At 41.7% G+C, this 19,279-nt stretch overlaps 1 long non-coding RNA gene across 1 annotated transcript; it reads left to right on the forward strand.

Moving 5' to 3' along the window:
* Positions 1–2,165: 2,165 nt before the first annotated feature.
* Positions 2,166–19,204, forward strand: LOC119480675. The gene is made up of 3 exons (XR_005204984.1): positions 2,166–2,179; positions 7,288–7,290; positions 19,072–19,204. It is a non-coding gene; the product is annotated as an uncharacterized LOC119480675 (long non-coding RNA).
* Positions 19,205–19,279: the final 75 nt, after the last annotated feature.

Here is a 19,279-nt window from a genome sequence, read left to right on the forward strand (position 1 = left end):
CGTAGGAAGTGTCTGGTGACCTGTCCAGTGTGTACCCCACCTATCGCACAATGTCAGCTGGAATCAGTTCCAGCTACCCTGTAAAGGAAAAGCTTAGTTCCAGTTACAGAAACTGGATGGATGGAGTGGATGGTCTTTTTACACTAAATATACAAATTGTTATATCCACTTTTTTTTTTTTTTTTTACAAAAGTTCTCTTACTTTAGAATTACTTTTTGGCAATAAAAGTTTTTAGGGGGAGCTTGGCCCATTTTAGAGGAAGCCCGAGCATCCCTATTGCTTCCTTCCCGCAATGCATTACACAAAATGATCACTTCCTGTTTTATTCAACTTATTTTCTTGCTTTCTTTTCTTAAATAAAGTATTCCTCCATTTAAAATAGATGAGCTGCCCAAATTGTTTTCTTGTGATCTTGGTGGAGCTGTCAAATCGATTAAAATATTTAATCGTGATTAATCAAATAATTGTTTATAGTTTATCACAATTAAATGCAAATTAATCGCACATTTTTTATCTGTTCAAAATGTACCTCAAAGGGAGATTTGTCTCAATTTGTCTCTTATCAACATGGCAGTGGGCAAATATTCTTTCTTTATGCAAATGTATGTATATATGAATTATTGGAAATCAATTAACAACACAAAAAAATGACAAATATTGTCCAGAAACCCTCACAGGTACTGCATTTAGCATAAAAAATGTGCGAAAAAATCATATCATGGCACACCCAACAGATGTCATTGTGCTGACTTGACTATGACTTGCCCCAAACTGCATGTGATTATCATAAAGTGGGCATGTCTGTAAAGGGGAGACTCGTGGGTACCCATAGAACCCATTTACATTCACATATCTTGAGGTCAGAGGTCAAGGGACCCCTTTGAAAATGGCCATGCCAGTTTTTCCCAAAATGTAGCATACATTTGGAGCACTATTTAGCCTCCTCTTCCGATAAGCTAATATGACATGGTTGCGTTAATAAGTTAAAGAAATTAGTGGCTTTAAAATTCGCAATAACGTCTTATTATCACGTTAACTAAGAAAGCCCTAGATCTTGGAATAATTATTTTTGCGATAAAGACATAAAGACATTTTGCACAAACAATCCTTCACAAGCAGTGTGTCACCTGATCAAAATACTAATGTAGCTCGTGGCGACATTGTCTCGTTACTTTTAAACAGAGTAACAATCACCAGCTGATATTCAAGAAATTTAGGTTTAACTGTAAAGAAATGTATCAGATGAGAGGTCCAAGCGGAGGACAGAGAGCGTTCCCAGCCCTCCATCAGTTCATCGTCGCAGACAGCCAGCCTGCCGTATGTGTTGACTTTTCCAAGCAGTGAAGGAACACCATATCAAATGCCATCAGTCTTACTCGTCACCCCCGCTGTCCATTGTATCTTGTCAATGCCATATCCCGTCAGTTATTTTTTTTAAAACCAAAACAAGGGGACGGCCGATCCGTGCATCACTGCCATGCGGCGGCTGACATTAAATCGATACAGGGGCGGGGTGGGGAAAGGGGGGAAGACGGGGGGGGTCGTGTATTTGCGGGTCGCTCCGTGGCCACAGAGCTAATGACAAAACAAGACAAATTAAGTGTCTGCTTAGGCGCACTTCCTTTCGGTTTGACAGCATGATGGGGGCTTCGTAATGGGAAGAGAGGGGGGAAGAGCAGAAACCATATAGCTGAGATGGCCTCATTTGGAGAGTTGTTGGATGTGCTGCACACGGCGTGATGTGACACTGATTACCACCAGCGTGTCAAGGCAAGATAACCTCTGGTACGTATGTGTCATGCTGGGCGTATATGTGCATTTGCTTTTGCCTCAAAGGCCCGTTGTGAGGCTGCGAAGGTGGCAGAGGCACAGACCGGGCCTGATAAAACAGACCGAGGCGTATCGCTACATCAGACGCTGGCAGTGAAACAAATGGGGTCACGGAAGGTCAACGACATCACAATGTCAGTCTCAGTCTGCTGCCGGTATGACTGTTCGTCTCGCAGAAAAAACAGGAGAGCTGATAAAGCAACAGCTGAGCTCTGACACACTATTGCAAAAACAAACACAGAATAGTAGCTCACAGTCTGGCGTTCGATTCATATCAGTGAATTTACTGTGTCCGAAATAAAAGCAACACTTAACACGACTGCAATGTGTTGGTGTGTTGTTTGTGTTGTTCCCACGCCAGTCCACTGTTTTTTTTTTTTTTTAAGCGTTTGCTGAAACCGTGTGGCGATTACACCCAGCCATATGTCTAGTTGTGTGAGCGCTGTAGCTTCGCAGCCATCCCAATCCTTTTGGCCTTTTTAAAAACAGCCACTCTCATCAAACGCTTTATAATTAACCATAAAATATGACTGGAGGAAGTGTGGCGAGCTGTCGCTTTTGTCCGCTGTCCAAAAAACGGGCCTGGCTTCCTCTTAGCAGGATGATTTCATGGGTCTTTATAGTGAATTAAAAGAGTGTAGTGTGACTGCTCTGTTTATTTTCTCCCAATATCGTGTAATAAATAATTGAAACTAGTAAAATATATTATAATTTAAAACCCCCATAGTCTACCACCAGACTATAGCTTCTACGTGTGTTTGTGTTTTTAACCCAGTCCTCTTGCTATCTTGAGAATCATGTCAGAAAAAGTGAAATAGCGGAGCTATAGTAACCGGTATGACACGTGTTGTACCAATAAACATGTACTTCTGCTGGGCTCAGTGCTCAGAGAGCTGATGATCACCAGGGACCAGGTTGGTTTTCTTTTTGATAACAGTCTTCTCTGTTTGAAAAGCCACTAGATCTCCGGAGCTGGAAGTTTCTGTATTCACAAGTTTCTCAGTGTCTACGTCTCTCTCTGTGTTTGTCTCTCTGTCTCCCTTTCTCTCCCTCTCTCTGTCCAACGTCATCCTTCTCTCTCTATATATTTATTAGGGCTGTCAAAGTTAATGTGATAATAACACGTTGACGCAATTTTGTTTTAACGCCACTCATTTCTTTAACGCATTAACACAACTTGAGATTTTTAGATGCAGGCTCAGTTGTAAAGCTATAGTGAAGATACTGGCATCATATGAAACTAGAAAAACTTAAGGAGCCCATTAGTACCAACCATGTCATACTAGCTTGTTGCAAAGGAGGCTAAATAACGCTCCAAACTTACGCTATATTTTGGCGAGGAAAAACTGGCATGGCCATTTTTCAAAGGGGTCCCTTGACCTCTGACCTCAAGATATGTGAATGAAAACGGGTTCTATGGGTACCCACGAGTCTCCCCTTTACAGACATGCCCACTTTATGATAATCACATGCAACACACACCGATAGCTGTTGTTGCCTGTTGGGCTTGAGTTTGCCATGTTATGATTTGAGCATATTTGCTATGCTTAATGCAGTACCTGTGAGGGTTTCTGGACAATATCTGTCATTATTTTTTGTTATTAATTGATTTCCAGTCATAAATATATACACATATTTGCATAAAGCAGCATATTTGCCCACTCCCATGTTGATAAGAGTATTAAATACTTGACAAATCCCTTTAAAATACATTTTGAACAGATACAAAATTAGCGATTCATTTGTTTTTAAATATTTTAATCGATTGACAGCCCTAATATACACAGTATACTGGGTTGTAAGAAAATAGTGAGTATTATGATATTATGTTTTGTGATACTGTATCGATTTTTAATTAATAGTTTATATGTAAAGGGGTACTTCCAGTTTGCAGAGGATGGAGTAGGCACGTAGTGTTTTAGCTCCCACTGAAAACTTTTCACTCTCCTTTTAAAATCCTATTTTTCCTTCTACGAAGTCGACTATCTGCGTCTTTACTGCCAACAACACCAACACTGCGAGGGAGAATATGTCCAGATCTGGGAAACAAGCCAAAAAAAGACTTGGCAGCAGAGAGCTCAAGGTTAGTGCTAGCAGCGTCGCTAGTATAACGGCGACAGACTTGTCGGATCTGGTTGAACGGCACAGAGCTGCGCTAGCCGGCGACTTCAAGTCATCGTTTGCAACGCTGGACATAAGATCCAAGCCGTATAGTCTCAGGCCAGGGACGGTGTATAACTGACCTCGGGGCTAATGCCAACGTTTGGAGGAAATTGAAGCTACGTGCTCCTCGCTGCGGGAAGACAACAAGTGGCTGAAATCTAAACTCTCAGATTTAGAGGGGCGAAGTAGGAGACGGAAGATTTGCATCGTTGGCTTACCGTAGTCGGTTGAGGGTGCACGTCCCACGGCCTTCTTCCCCCAGCTTCTCATTGATGTTTTTGGCAATCAAGTTCTCCCTTTCCCCGCCAGAGCTCACCGCAGTCTTGCACCCAAACCCGGCCCTCGGGACAGGCCGCGTACCGTTACCCTCCGTTTCCATCGATATCAGACCAAAGACTTGGTAATGAGGGAGTAAATGAGGAGATCTGGAATACCGTGGCCAAAAGCTCCGTGGTTACCATTCATTTCTGAAGCTACCAACTTCATCCAGAACTTAGGAGAGAGCCTGTCTACTTATTCTATGCGGTTTGCTTAACAGCCGTAGCCCGGGGAGATCATTGAAGTTAAAGGTTCACTGCGACAGGGGAAAATTCCACTTAACCTGCATATTACTGTTACTGCTCTTGTGCTTTCTGGGTATATTTAGTTTAACTCCCCGTTTTCTTGGATTAATTCATTCATTTGTCAATCCAGCCTGTTGGGCCTGCTGGAGTTCTTCTTTATTATTATTATCATCATTTTTTTTCCTCTCTCTCTAATTTGTGAGCAGCCTCAACCCGGGGAGATCATTTAATTTAAAAGGTGCAATGTTGATGGGGAGAACTTAAGTTAACCTGCGATTCACTGTTACTGCCCATGGCCTCTCACTGGATGCATTTAGTTGTTGTAATTATGTCATCCGGTGCTTTTAGGGTGAACTGTTAAATACTTATGTGGGAGTTATTTCAGGTCGGAAGTAAATGGACCAGGAGAGGTCTTTTTGGGTTTGCTGCCTAGAGTAGTATGTGGCACTGGGGTTTGGGTAGGGATTAGTCGGGGGGACAACTGACATATCACTATTGTGATGTTACATTTTCATCCCTTATTTCTTTTATCTGAGTTACTCATTTCATTTTCTCATTATGTATCAGCTCTAGACGAAGGGTAATCTCAATTTCATTAGCTGGAATGTTAACGGGCTAAATCACCAAGTGAAAAGGAGCAAAGTCTTTGTACACTTAAAGAAGCTCAGGGCTGGGGTAGTCTTCCTTCAAGAAACCCACTTACACGACTCTGACCAATGGCGATTAGGTAAATGCTGGGCAGGACAGTTTTTTCATTCTAACTTTAAGCCCCTCCTTCCCACTCACATTGGATCAGAGACATTATGTCCTGTATGAATTTAGAGAAAATCCATTATACTACGCGGGGAACAGAGAGTCAATTTCACAAAGTATGGGGCCCCTTTTTGTCATTTTTTGAGAAACCCACTACAGTAATCTCTGAGGAGCCAATAGAATCTTCTTTTTCCTTTTTTTTATTAGTATTTTATTTATTTATTCATTATTATTATTATTATTATTATTATTATTATTATTATATTTTGTATTGCTATTTCTTTCTAATTATGTTTTAAAAGAAAACATAATTGCTTCCTGTAATAATGTTCACGGGCGATGTGTTTTTTTTCAGTCAAGGATGTGCAACGTTCTTGTCCCAGAGTAAAGGCATAGAGAGATGGTCAGGGTGGACGTACAAAACAAAGCACTGTAAACTTGCATGTGGTTAGGTTTAGGCAACAAAAGACTGTGGTTTCAGTTAAATACTCCAAACAAGTCTTGTGTTGTGCTTCAAGTCACAGTGATGTCTTTTTACATTTTTTTTAACAAAGAGCACATTTTATCTCTAAACATAACCAAATACTCTGAGAGCCTAACATAACCATGCAAACATAATTCATGCTCCAGTTGCTTTGAGAGGATAGATAGTGTTGGGAATGTTGTTAATCAACCATTTGCAGATACTGAACATTTTGCCACATGTTTCTCTATAATGTTGATACAAACCATAATTCAGGTACTGTTATGTTTATTTCACCATGTATTTGCTGTTGCAAATTAGTAGTATATAAACCTAATTTCTCGGAAACAGGGTTGCCCTGAGGCACTTAGCCCCAAGCCCATTCGTTGCTACAGAAGATATAAATCTTTAAAAAACGCTCATGGCTAATATACTGTAGAGGCATTCATTAAAAAATCTCAGTAATTTCCATAAACAGCTGGACACTGTATAGGTTTTTGCAAACGTTACTGAAACAGGAGAAAGTAGTGCATAGTAGTGTCGGGGACTATTTTCAGCTGCGGATTAACACACATTTGATACTAACAGTGGTACTTGGTATTTACAGGATGTCGTTTGTGGGATTGAATCAAAATAAACGCAGACGGTTAGAACTGTTATCAGGTCATTAAATGGGCAAGCCTCATAGATGTCAGTCAGTAGGGGCCTGCTACTCCAACCAGTAGGTTTTTATCATCGATTCACATCATTGAAATAAGGAGTAAAAGAAGAGGACAGCAACCTCTAGCGAACCTAAAGAAGTTGCAGTTTTGTTTCCTAAACCTGAACAAACTGTTTTGTTTATGTTAAAAACGTAAGGTTTTAGAATGTGTTTTTTAGTGCTTTTAAAGGTCCCATATCGTGCTCATTTTCAGGTTCATACTTGTATTTTGTGTTTCTACTAGAACATGTTTACATGCTGTAATGTTCAAAAACCCTTTATTTTCTTCATACTGTCTGCTTGAATATACCTGTATTTACCCTCTGTCTGAAATGCTCCGTTTTAGTGCATTTCAACGGAATTACAACAGAATTGCCTGGCAACAGTTTTGGGTCCATGTTTACTTCCTGTCAGCTTATGTTATTTACATACACTGCAACCAGGAATAAACTGGGACACATTTAGAATGTTTACATTTAAAACCATTTAATGGTCTAAATATTGTATATTTGTGACATCACAAATGGACAGAAATCCTAACGGCTTGTTTCAAACGCACAATTTCTGAATACGGGCTTTGTGTATTTCTCTGTATATTGAGCGCTTCGATACTTTCACAGTATTTATAAAGCACTTAAACCTGCTTTAAAATATAAAAGACATGACAATCATACTTTTTACAATATGGGACCTTTTAAGTTTTGCATAGTAGGTGTAGCAGGCCCCTACTGACCCACATCCATGAGGCTTATAGCGACTGATAACGCACATTTAATGAGCTGATTAAACAGTTGAATCAGATGCAAAACTAGAGTGTGTGCTCATTGTAATGAAAGAACATATAAGTGTGCAACAGTGTGGCTTACTGATGTGTTTTTAATAGGGCTGTCAAAGTTAACGTGATAATATAATAAATAATGCTCCAAACTTATGTTAAATTTTGGCAAGGAAAAACTGGCATGGCCATTTTAACAAATCTCCCTTTAAGGTACATTTTGAACAGATAAAAAATGTACGATATTTTTGATGAATCGCAATTAACTATGGACAATCATTTTAATCGATTGACAGCTCTAGTTTTTAATAGATTTTTGGTCAACAATGGAGCTCTGTGGCACAGAGGAATAGGCTTTATATACACACACAATACTTTTTAGTGGATATATTCCTTGTTTTGTGTTTTCATTGAATTTGCTGACAATAAGGAACATATAGAATATCACCAGCCTCATCCTTTAATATATTTTACAGGCAAGATTTGAGTACATTTAACATTCTGCATCTACAGAATAATTGAGTTTAATTGATATGCATCTTTTATAGCAAACAAAGATGTGATTACAGCACATTCCTCTGATTCACTTTCTCATTCTCTCTACTCGACTCCCCTGCTCCGTTTCTCTGTCTGCAGCCAATTACATTTTTCTCTCTCCCTGTCAACCTCCATTTCTCTCTCCCTCTCTTTCTGTCTGCATCTAACTCCAAATCTCTCTATTTCTCTTTCCCTCCACCACTCTCCATTTCTCTGTCTGTGCTGAGCACAATTTCTCCCTCCATCTCTCTCTCTCTCTCTCTCTCTCTCTCTCTACATCCAATTCCATTTCTCACTCTTGATGTATATACATTTCTCACTCACTGTCCCTGACTCCAAATATTTCTATCCCTTTCTCTCCCCCGTCCGTCCTGCATCTATTTGTCTACGCCTCCGTCTCTTCCTCCTCTCCGTCTCTGTCTGGCTGCATCACTTTCTCTCGCTGTCCGTCTCTATTTGTCTTGGTGGACAGGTCTGTTTCTCTGAGGGCTGCACTCTGACATGGTGAAATGGAGTTAGTTTGTTCCTGCAGCGACGGCGGCACTTTGCAGTCAGGATAACAACTCCAGATATTGACGGAGAGGAGGGAGTGGACTTCTGGGGTCACCGTGAGCAGGCAGGAAGGAGAGGCTACGCTTCAAAAGTGCTGCGCACATCGGCTGTAGGTTTCCTAAAAGGATAGTTATGGTTTGTTACAACTTGGGTCTTATTTTCATAGTTTATATCGGGGTTTATTTTGGGGAATGTTGACATGTTCGCAGATCGCAACTATTGCGTAACATGATGAGCGGTTAATACTGTACCTACGCCAGCTACGTGCATAGGCTCTAAAAATGTAACTACACGTTGTCAAAGAGTATAGAAGCAAAGAGGCGAAACTCTGGTGCTTTTTTGACAACAGCCGCAAGATGGCACTGCAGTAGCGCTGCCGCCATTTTGGACTGAAAACGGCAACGAGTCTGTGGTCATGGATGTATAAAGAGACGTCTGTAAATCAGAGGATAGTTTTTTTTTTTTCAAGGTAAATCAACTTCCCAGTATGAACACTGAAATAGCCCTCATTTAAATCACTATGGCCGCAAAGTTGTAAAATGAACTAGCATCAGACCCACGGGACTGCACGGCACTGCACGCTCATATGACGCATACGGTTCTGCCAGCTTCCTGCTAGCTGTATGCGGCTGTAATAATGTATATATTGGCTGTAATTCATCACTTTTATTGTCTTATAATACACCCATGGGCTGTATGCTGTAAAGCCTGTACCGTGGTGGATGTATTAACGTCTCTGTTCCCAAACAACCGGCTATCGGCCAGTAGCTAGTAGTGCTAGTAGCATGACATCAACAGAATTTAAAGGTCCCATATTGTGCTCATTTTCAGGTTCATACTTGTATTTTGTGTTTCTACTAGAGCATGTTTACATGCTGTAATGTTCAAAAAACACATTGTTTTACTCATACTGTCTGCCTAAATATACCTGTATTCACTCTCTGTCTGAAATGCACTGTTTTAGCACATTTCAACGGAATTGCAACGGAATTGCGTTGCTAGGCAACAGTTTGGGTCCATGAAATTAACTGGGACACATTTAGAATGTTTACGTTTAAAACCGTGTAATGTCTAAATATTGTATATTTGTGACATCACAAATGGACAGAAATCCTAACGGCTTGTTTCAAACGCACAGTTTCTGAATACGGGCTGTGTGTGTATTTCTCTGTATTTTGAGTGTTTTTTAATACTTTCACAGTATTTAAAAAGCACTTAAACTTGCTTTATAATGTAAAAGACATGAAAATCTCACTTTTTACAATATGGGACCTTTAAGATAGTTGTAGGCTATTTACTAACACGCAGGGCAAAAGCACAGGACACAACCTCTTCTACATCTATGGTCTGTGCTCTGCTGTACATCGATTTTTGAGGTCCTTGACATGAACATTTTTTCGATTGACACTCTCGAACACTTCTTTTTAAATAAGTTTAATATATAAATGAGTAAGTAAGTAAATAGTTATAATAGTATGCATAATTAGAATAATTTTATTGTTCAACACAGGCCATTTTGGTAGAGACATTAAAATTATGACAACAGAATAGAAATATTTAGTTTTACTTTTGTACGGCACTTTGGACGTTTTACGTGCGTCCAGTAGTCACTTTCAGTCCAACTGCTGGGCTGCTGACGTTGCAACTGAATGAACTTTCACTTTTTCTGACGTCGTGGGCTTACAGCAAGTACAGAGACACAAGAGCTGTGATTAGTCAGCGTAGGCTGCTTGTGTGTGTTCTCCTGCAAGTTTCTGATGCCAGTAGAGATTGTTGAGAGTGAATACAACATGAAAGCAAATCTAAAAATAGCTCAGTTCATGCATCTTTTCAGGAAGAATCCAAGGCTGAAGTATAAATCACACCTCCGCCGTTAGTATCAATGGAAGGATTGTTGTTAAGCACTTGCGTCAAGTATAAATCCAGCTTTGTACTCAGACTGTCTGTTCTGGGTTTTTTTTTCACTATATAATTCAACACTTAGTCTCTTATTGCCTTGCAATTACAGCTCCGCAGAGCCTAATAGGTATACGGCCATTAACTCGGTGCTAACTCAGATACACTGCCTACATTTACATTTGTGTCACTGAAGTTGTAACTTGAAACATCCTCCAATAACTGTCCTGTCAGATAATTAGGAAATTGGATAGGACAGAAATACGCTTGTAGGAAAACTGTGAAGAAATACCAAACTGGATATTCTCCCTCCGCTAGTAGTGGAAAGTAATTAAGTACATTTACTCAAGTACTACACTTTTGATGTACTTGTACTTTACTTGAGTATCTTGATTTTATTTATACTTCACTACAATTCAGATGGGGAATATTGTACTTTTTTCTCCACTGCATTTATTAAGATTTTACATAAAGAAAATGTATTTCTATGATTACACACTCATGCATCAGTATTAAAGGTGCTCTATATGATATCCAGAGCATTAATATAGCAACAAAACATTGATTTTCTGAAGATATAGAGGAGTAATAAACTACCTCAGCAGAGAATGGAAACGCTCTCCCTCCGTGTGTGTTAGAATCCAAGCTTCTCTGTGCTTTGTTTATATAGCCGGGCTGGCCGCGCATGCCATTTTAGTGCATGTTAGTGTATGTGAGCGTGCCCCACTTTTATAAGACAATAAAAGTGATGAATTACAGCCAATATATCCATTATTACAGCCGCATACAGCTAGCAGGAAGCTGGCAGGCAGAACCTGGATATGTCACATGAGCGCGCAGGGCGGCGCAATCGCGTGGGTCTGATGCGCGTTCATTATGCTGAGGAAAATAACTCTGAATTCAGCTATTAGTTAATTTTACAACTTTAAAAACTTCATTTTTTAAATAAGGGCTATTCAGGTGTTCGTACTGGGAAGTTGATTCATCTAAAATCCGCTAAAATGATCTGCTGAGTTACAGACGTCTCTTTCTCAATGTAAGTCTATAGGAAAAAGTATTTTTGGGCTCAGTGCATCACGTGACTGACACGGAAGTTGCAGTATCACCGTTTGACCACTATGGAAGTCGGGATCAACGACCGGCCCACTTCCTGAACTGAAAGTGAAACTTATCTATGCTCTCTCCAAAGCCAGCTGGCTCAGATGACAAAAACAGTACGAATACGTTTCATTTTCAGTTCAGTTCGCCATCTGAAAATATTCTAAATATAGCATTCATTTAAATGCATATACATTTTTTTTAGGTGAGCTTTTCTTTTCAGTGGCTAAAATATGTTTCTCTGCTGTTCCCATCCAGCACTGTATCGCTTTGCTCCGGTATCGGTGCTCTTGTTTTGTTTCTCCAAACTGGGGGCACTCTGACCGTCATCTACTGTAAGTAATACACCCACTATGGATAAGTACCTCATACAACCCCCACTTCAAAACACCCGAACTATCCCTTTAAATGTAACAGAGAGGAAGTAACATTATCCTTAACTGAACAATATATTCCTCACTGTTGCTACAACTTAAAAATCCCCATATAGCTGTACTGAGGAGTCTGGAGAGCCTGTTAGCTTTTGAGGGTGGAAGCCAGATTAATTTAGAAAACTTTATTTCAAGAAGCCTTGCCCATGCACAGCCTGAGGACGATGATGCATCCCGCGCAGCTTGTGATCTGAAATGTTGTGCAACAGTTTGCTGCGGGAGGAATTTCAGTCTTATTGACGAATGAATACTATACTCTGATTATTGCGTTTTTGTGGCATTTAAAGGTCCCATATTATAAAAAAGTGAGGTTTTCATGTTTTTTTTATTATAAAGCAGGCTTAAGTCCTATATAAATATTGTGAAAGTATCGAAAAGCTCAATCCACAGGGAAATACACACAGCCAGTATTCAGAAATTCTGCATTTGAAACAAGCCATTTGTGATGTCACAAATATACAATATGTAGACCCTTTACACAGATTTAAATGGAAACATTCTAAATGTGTCCCAGTTTATTCCTGGTTGCAGTGTATGTGAATGTCGTCAGCTGACAGGAAGTACACATGGACCCAAGCTGTCGCCTAGCAACGAAATTCTGTTGCAATTTCGACGTAATTCCCTCGAAATGCGCTAAAACGGAGCGTTTCAGACAGAGAGAGGGTAAACACAGGCATATTCAGGCCGACAGGATGAGGAAAATAATTTTTTTTTTGAACATTACAGCATGTAAACATGTTCTAGTAGAAACACAAAATACAAGTATGAACCTGAAAATGAGCACGATATGGGACCTTTAAGTGTCGTACATTCGTGCTATGGATACAACACTAGATAGAGTGCATTTAACACGGGCGTCAGTATGTTTGTGTCACACGGTCTTCTGGTAGAACTCTGCAACACAAACACATTTGATGGGAAAAGTCCCCTCAGTCAACCCCGCTCTCTAATGAAAAACTCCTTTTCACTGATTGGGACCATGTATGATCTCGTTGGGTAGGGCGGTCTTGTGTGCGTGCATTTGTGTGAATGAGATATCTTCGCCTCAACTACGACTTCCCGTCCAAGTTGGGTCTGAATCAAACATGAGCTTTTTTGTCTGTGATCTCAGCGGCTCAGCCTCGTAAGCCACATCCTGTCAGTCTTCTGTAAATAATCCAAGACTAAATCACCAGTCCTGTCACATGATAGTGTTTTGTCAGCAGCAGCAGCAGCAGCAGCAGCTTCATGACAACAGTCCGACCTCGTGACAAAGACAGAAATACAAAAGACGCACATCGAGATGTTAAAATAGCCACGTGAAAAAATAGAATGCATCAGCATGACAGCACATTATACTGTCTCCACACAAGCTCACACTGTAAGACTGATGAGGTACCTACCACCCCTCCAGCAACACACACACACTCATGTACAAAGGCCAGCGTCTCATCTTCCTCAGTAGCCCGTCTCAATGTTTCAGCTAATCTTTACCATCACAGGCCAGGCCGCCATTGTTGGGATTTCCTCTTCTTAATTACTAGGACACTGGGCTTTGTGCTTTCTGCGCGCCTGTTTCAGGCTCCATTTCTAACCCTGTTGTGTGCGTCTTTAACCCCCCTGTGAGGCCGGAGGGCCCAGAGGGGGCAGCTAGGTTTACCACCTGTTGTGGCAATTACTAACTCAACAAAGCACGGAAGCACAAGGAGGAGTTTTTATTTCACCTGTCAGCACTTTTTATTTTACCAAGGAAATAGTCACCATAATCAGAAGGCAAACTACCACACCACTGGTATCCGATGCAAGCATTAAAGCTGCTAAAGACGTTTATGTAATGAAATACAGACCACGTAACCTTTGAGTGGTCTAGAAAGAGGAACTATTATGGAATACAGTACATTCCACCGCCTCCACCCTGATACGGCACAAAGAGGAAGAGTTCTGAGGTTAAGAATGTGCAGTTTTAATGGTGTCATGTTGCATGATTTTGGGATTATGTGGGTGACATTTGGGCGGATAATTATTTTTATTCATTGTTTCTCATGTATTGTTTTCTGTCGCTCTCGGGCTAAGTGCTTGTTGAATGATACTCATCAGCCTCCTCCTGTTATCCTGTCCCCAATTATCCAGTTCTCCCCTTAAATGAATGTATAAAAAAAGTCTGATGTGGTTTCTCTTTCTTTTGAACCTTGAAGAAGATCTACCAAAACGTCATGTTAATGGTATGGCCCCATTAAAGCTGAAGTTGGAGCAAATATGATTCAAAAAAAGTTATTTTTTATAAAACGATCACTATATCCTGACAGTGGTGCATGAGACAGGTAATCTGAAATAAATCATGTGCCTCTGTGTCCTCCGGTGCTCCTAATGGCAGCATTTGCAAGATTTCACAGACTGGAGGAAAACAACCAATCAGAGCCAAGCTAGAGCCTTGCCGTCTCTGAACAGCTGTCAATCACTCGCGAACTCCGATCAAACGGTTAAACTAGGCAGCGCTGATCAAATATGAATCAATATTCTGTTATTGTAATGCCTATTTCTCTCCTCAGATGTTTTCAGAAACATCTTGTAGTGTACTGTTTAGCTGTAAAATGAGAAAGTTTGTGACCCAGCAGCCATGTTGAGCAGTTAGCCCATTTTGCCCTGTCTAAAGCAGTATAATGGTAGTGATAACCACTGATAACAGCCATTTAAAGGGCTGATAACATTCGAAACGGGTGTCATGTCTCACTCCAACGTAGACCCCTTGAACTCAACATTGCTCTGCCAGACAAACATTGGAAAAGAGTTTTGATTCCACACAATTCAATTCAATTGACCTCTTACTAGCACAGTATCTTTAGGAATAACGTTCATATGGGAGGACTATTGCACACCTCATGATTTACAGGAAGTAGCAGGTCCTTTATGCAGAGAATTGTCAAGAAACGATGTAGGGTGGGGCTGGTGGTGGTTTTTGGGGCATGTAGGCTATAGTGCGTCAAAACATTCGTGTGAAAGACCCATGTGTCCCATGATAGACATGCTTTTTTTTAAATCCATAATCACAATCTTTTCCTAACCAACCAACCCTATAACCATATATTAGCTGCCTTGCGCAGATATTGTAGAATTATAAAATGTTGGCATTGAACATTAAAAACTTTTGTCACTGAATATATTTTTAGGTAGGGATGCACCGATACTGTGCTCATGTGCTCATGTACTCGTACTCGCAAAACAGCTCCGATACAACGGCACCGATACCACTTTACACCAGTGCAACGTTAACCTCTCGTCACCATCTTTCGGTTCCTCACGCTCCACCTCCCCGACGGGGTGGGCGAGACGGCCAGGGGTACGTGGGCCGTGGCACGACGTGGTTGGGGCGCACTGAGGACAGTCAGCCCCGGTCGACAGTCGCACTGGGAGCAGGGGGCCCCGTCACGGTGCGGCGAGGTCTGGGCGGGTAGCGCTGTAAAGCTGCGGCTGCGAGCCACCTTCGCCCCGAGCCTTTCCAAGCCGACCTAGAGCCCGTCATGGCGCACCGCCTCGTATGCTGGACTCCCCAGCCTGTTGTGTGTCGCTCACACCCTCCAGCTGGCTGTTAACGAGGGTCTTTTTGCACAGAGAAGTACTCGTATTGGTACTCGGTATCGGCGGGTACCCAAATGTAAGTACTTGTACTCATAATCGGTCTGAAAAAAAGTGGTATCGGTGCATCCCTAGTTTTAGGTTTTGGAGAATCGTCCCCAATATCAACGTTCGTGTCTGGCTGCTTTTATTTGCTATTTAATATATACACAGTAGGAACTTATGTCATATCAGCCACAAAAGTATGGATAAACAGAGTGAAGGATGGTTCCCTCATACATGCAGGCTTATATCTGAAGGAAACACCTTCACAATAGAGAATAAATAAGGTTTCTTTGAAGAACTTTAAGTATATATATTAGCCAATATACTGTATAGATCTCAGTGTATAGATCCCCCTGAGAGCAGAGGGTTTCCACAGCAGTCACCGAGGTGATTTTAGCGAGGGTAATCTCTCATAATTCAAGTCGGATGGATTCACCGGAAATCAAATCAGCTTCCCAGACTGTGAGCTGAGGAGGCAATATCCCAGTGCAATTCTTCATTGACCTACATAGCATTTCTCCCTGACAGTTCCTCCCCGCTCCACACCTCCCTCCCTCCCCCTCCACTGCCCTGATCTCTGGGGCTTCTCCCTGTGCGTTTGATGATGAGCAGCACAATATTCATCATCTCAGCCTCCGAAAGTGGAGAAAAAAAAAAACAAGTGGGGAATAGAACATTAACCCGTCTATACCAAAAATTGGAATTTGCAGGGCGGTCTGCTACCTGGCTTTCCAGAAATGTAATTGAGCATCAGAGACAATCGGTGTGTCTCCCAAAAAAAAAAAAATGGTCGCTTGATTAGGTATCGAGGATGGGGTAATTTCCATCAGTGATGATGTGAAATTGGGGTGCTGCAAGAGTGAGTCGTGTGTGTGAGCCCCAAGTTCACACACAAACACACACCACATTTGCAGTTAAATGCTGTCACATGTGCAGACACTCATACACACCCCGAGACAGACAGTAGGCTCCCTCATCATTAATTCAGGAGCCATCACTCTCACCCTCCTTCTGCCCCTGAGAAGCTCTCGATGTTTCCCGGCAACATTATGCATATTTATTCATACATCCTCCCCGCTTCACTAAATGTCACTGTAAATGTTTCTACTTCTAATGAAGCCATTTCTTTATGTTTTTTGTTCTATTCCCTCTACCCAGCCCACCTCCTCCTCCTCCTCCTCCTCTTCCTCTGTGTTTCCCCACCGCCGCTGTTTGAATGAGGAATATCCCTGAAAAACGTTTCAGGTTTCGTTGTTCTTTTTCTCCATTACCATAATGTCTCTAAACTTCAGAAGCGCTTTTATTCAGCCCTCTGCTAATTCCGTTCACACTTAGTTTCACCTCGCCCAAACGCCTCGGAGGAGAAACGCCGCCTTTGTAGCAATTACTCCAGACCTTGATCTGACTGAACCACCACCGCTGCCGCCGCTGCCACCCGCTCCTCAAGAGTCAGCGGTGCGGGGATTTTTCAGGCTCTCCTCTGTTTCTTCACACCAGAGCCTCAGAATATAAGACAGCCAGCACACTTCGGCTTCTGTTTGTCTCTCTCCGCTTTGTTTTCGATTCCCCTCACCTCTCTTTCCCCCCCACCCCTCGCTCTTCCACCTCCTGTTTCTCACAAACATGTGCATTCCACATTCCTGCGAACAAAAAAAGCCCCGATTACAACATATTGACGGAGTTCGGAAGGTGTGTCGTTTTGTGCCAGCAAGCCTGTTCAAGAGAGCGCGGAACATTCTCCGGCTAGTAATTATCAACAGCTGCAGGAATTGTTTAACAGGTACAGCAGCTTCTATAGTGTGAGAGCCCCCCTAGCCACATGCACAGTAACCTTTCAGCCTGTAGCTGTCTTGTACTGCGGTTGTCATGGAGGAGAAACTGGAACACAGCATGATTAGTAGGTAACAAGGTCTTTTTAAAAAGTTCATGGTCTGCACCTCTAATCCACTTTGTAATGCAGTGGAACAGGAACATGCATTTAAATATTCCTGCTGGTGGACCGAACCATCAGTCATCGCATACTGAACTTAAAAGTACCAGAGAGCGCACCGCATTGATGTCCCCGATGCACTCCGTGACAGTCGGAGTACTTGTTGTTTTCACAAAGGAAACGCTGCCAAGATGGATATGGCGTAGCTCATATCAAAAGGTTGGGGTTTTGAGTGCATAAATCCAAGAGATTAAATGGTCCATGTGACAGCAGCGAGCAAGATTCGGTGTCTGACTTGAGATCAGTGCAACGTACGTTTGGATGATATGACATCAGGACTGGCATCCTGCACCCAGTCATTTAGGGCAGCAGGGATGAAAATATCAGGCCCGGGCTGTGCAGCTGCAAGCGGAAAATGGACAAAATCTCTGAATGGGTGGCCCGGCTTATTCTCCTGAGGCTGCTAGCTGGTACTGTTATGAACTATAACACAGTAAGGGTAACAAGGATAGTGATCATTTAGGGGTGTTTTCATACCTATAGTTTGTTTGCTCTGGTCCTTCACCGCTTGTCCAGGTCAGACCACAGCTCGTGACAATGGGAGCCGCTTGGCTCAGACTTGCGTAGCAGTTTTATTACTTGTTGATGGATCTTATCAAGTTCGGATCGCATTCCCACCACGAATGAACCGGTCCAGAATTTGTTCCAAACTGATCGAACCAATGGGGGGAAAAAAAGCAGAGTCCGTGTCAACCGGACTAAACAGCACAGGTTTGAAAAAAACCTTAGAGTTTGTTTAAGGCATTCCAAAATGTCTCATTAAATCATACTGATAGATCAAATTTTGTGATGAGAACAACTCATTCACAATCCCCCTCTTAAAATCCCTACTGGGGTTTCCCCAAAGATTCTAATAGTACTTTCTACATACCGGTGGGGGACACAACCAAAATAAAGGGTCTCAATAGAGCCAAGTATCCCAAAAAATTACGTCCATGTTGGATGAGTCTGCACCTCACGATTTATGTCCAGTACCAACGTCCAGTGCTGATGTTCATTGCCAATGCAGGACGGAATATGGCCTTTATGTAGCAAGGTGAAAATGAGGGACGGGAATGGTTGGGATGTAGCATATTTGACTTTCAAGCAAGACACCGGAGATTATGTCTTGTCACAGATCTGTAATTAACATTGTTGTTTGTATAACCACAATGTTTCCCTAACCATAGCCAAGGGTTTTAACTGCAATACCCTCAACCAAATTTTTTTTTGCCATAGCCATGACCTTTCCCTGACCTTAACCATACCATGGCTGCTATAAGATTTTTACAAATGTTGGAATTGGATGAAAAGAAACTGAACGGAAGGCCTGGGCTTAGCAGCATTTTTCCCAATATTGATGTTCTTTGTAAAGTCCTGGGCCACCGCAAGCCTCCAGAGCAGCTTCAGTGCTCCTTGGTATAGATTCTACAAGTCTTTGAACTGCAACTGGAGGGATGGACACCACTCTCCTGAAAGATATTCCCTCATCTTAATGCTTTGTTGTGGACAGCACTGTCTTACATGTTGGTGCACAGTCCCCCCGTAGATCTTCAGTTGGGTTGAGATTCAGCTGGTTAGACTGTTATCGGGTCATTAAATGGGCATTATCAGTGGTTATAAGCTTCATAGATGTGGGTCAGAAGGGGCCTGCTACACCCACTAGTAGGTTTTATTATCGATTCACGTGGCCGATCACCAAAAGAAAGATTAAAGAAGACAACAGCAACTTCCAGCGTCCAGTTTCACAACCTTAAGTTTCACTATCACTTTTCAAACAAAGTTATTATAAGCAAAAACACAATCTTTCTCCCAAAACTTTACTAAGTAGTTTTGTTGCCTAAATCTAAAGAAGCTGTTTTGTTTGCGTTCAAAACGTAATATTTCATTAATTTAACGTTTAAGAAGAAGTTTTGCTTTCACTTTTACAACATAGTAGGTGTAGCAGGCC

Source organism: Sebastes umbrosus, chromosome 21 (genome assembly GCF_015220745.1).
Source record: "Sebastes umbrosus isolate fSebUmb1 chromosome 21, fSebUmb1.pri, whole genome shotgun sequence".
Classification (NCBI taxonomy): Eukaryota; Metazoa; Chordata; class Actinopteri; order Perciformes; family Sebastidae; genus Sebastes; species Sebastes umbrosus.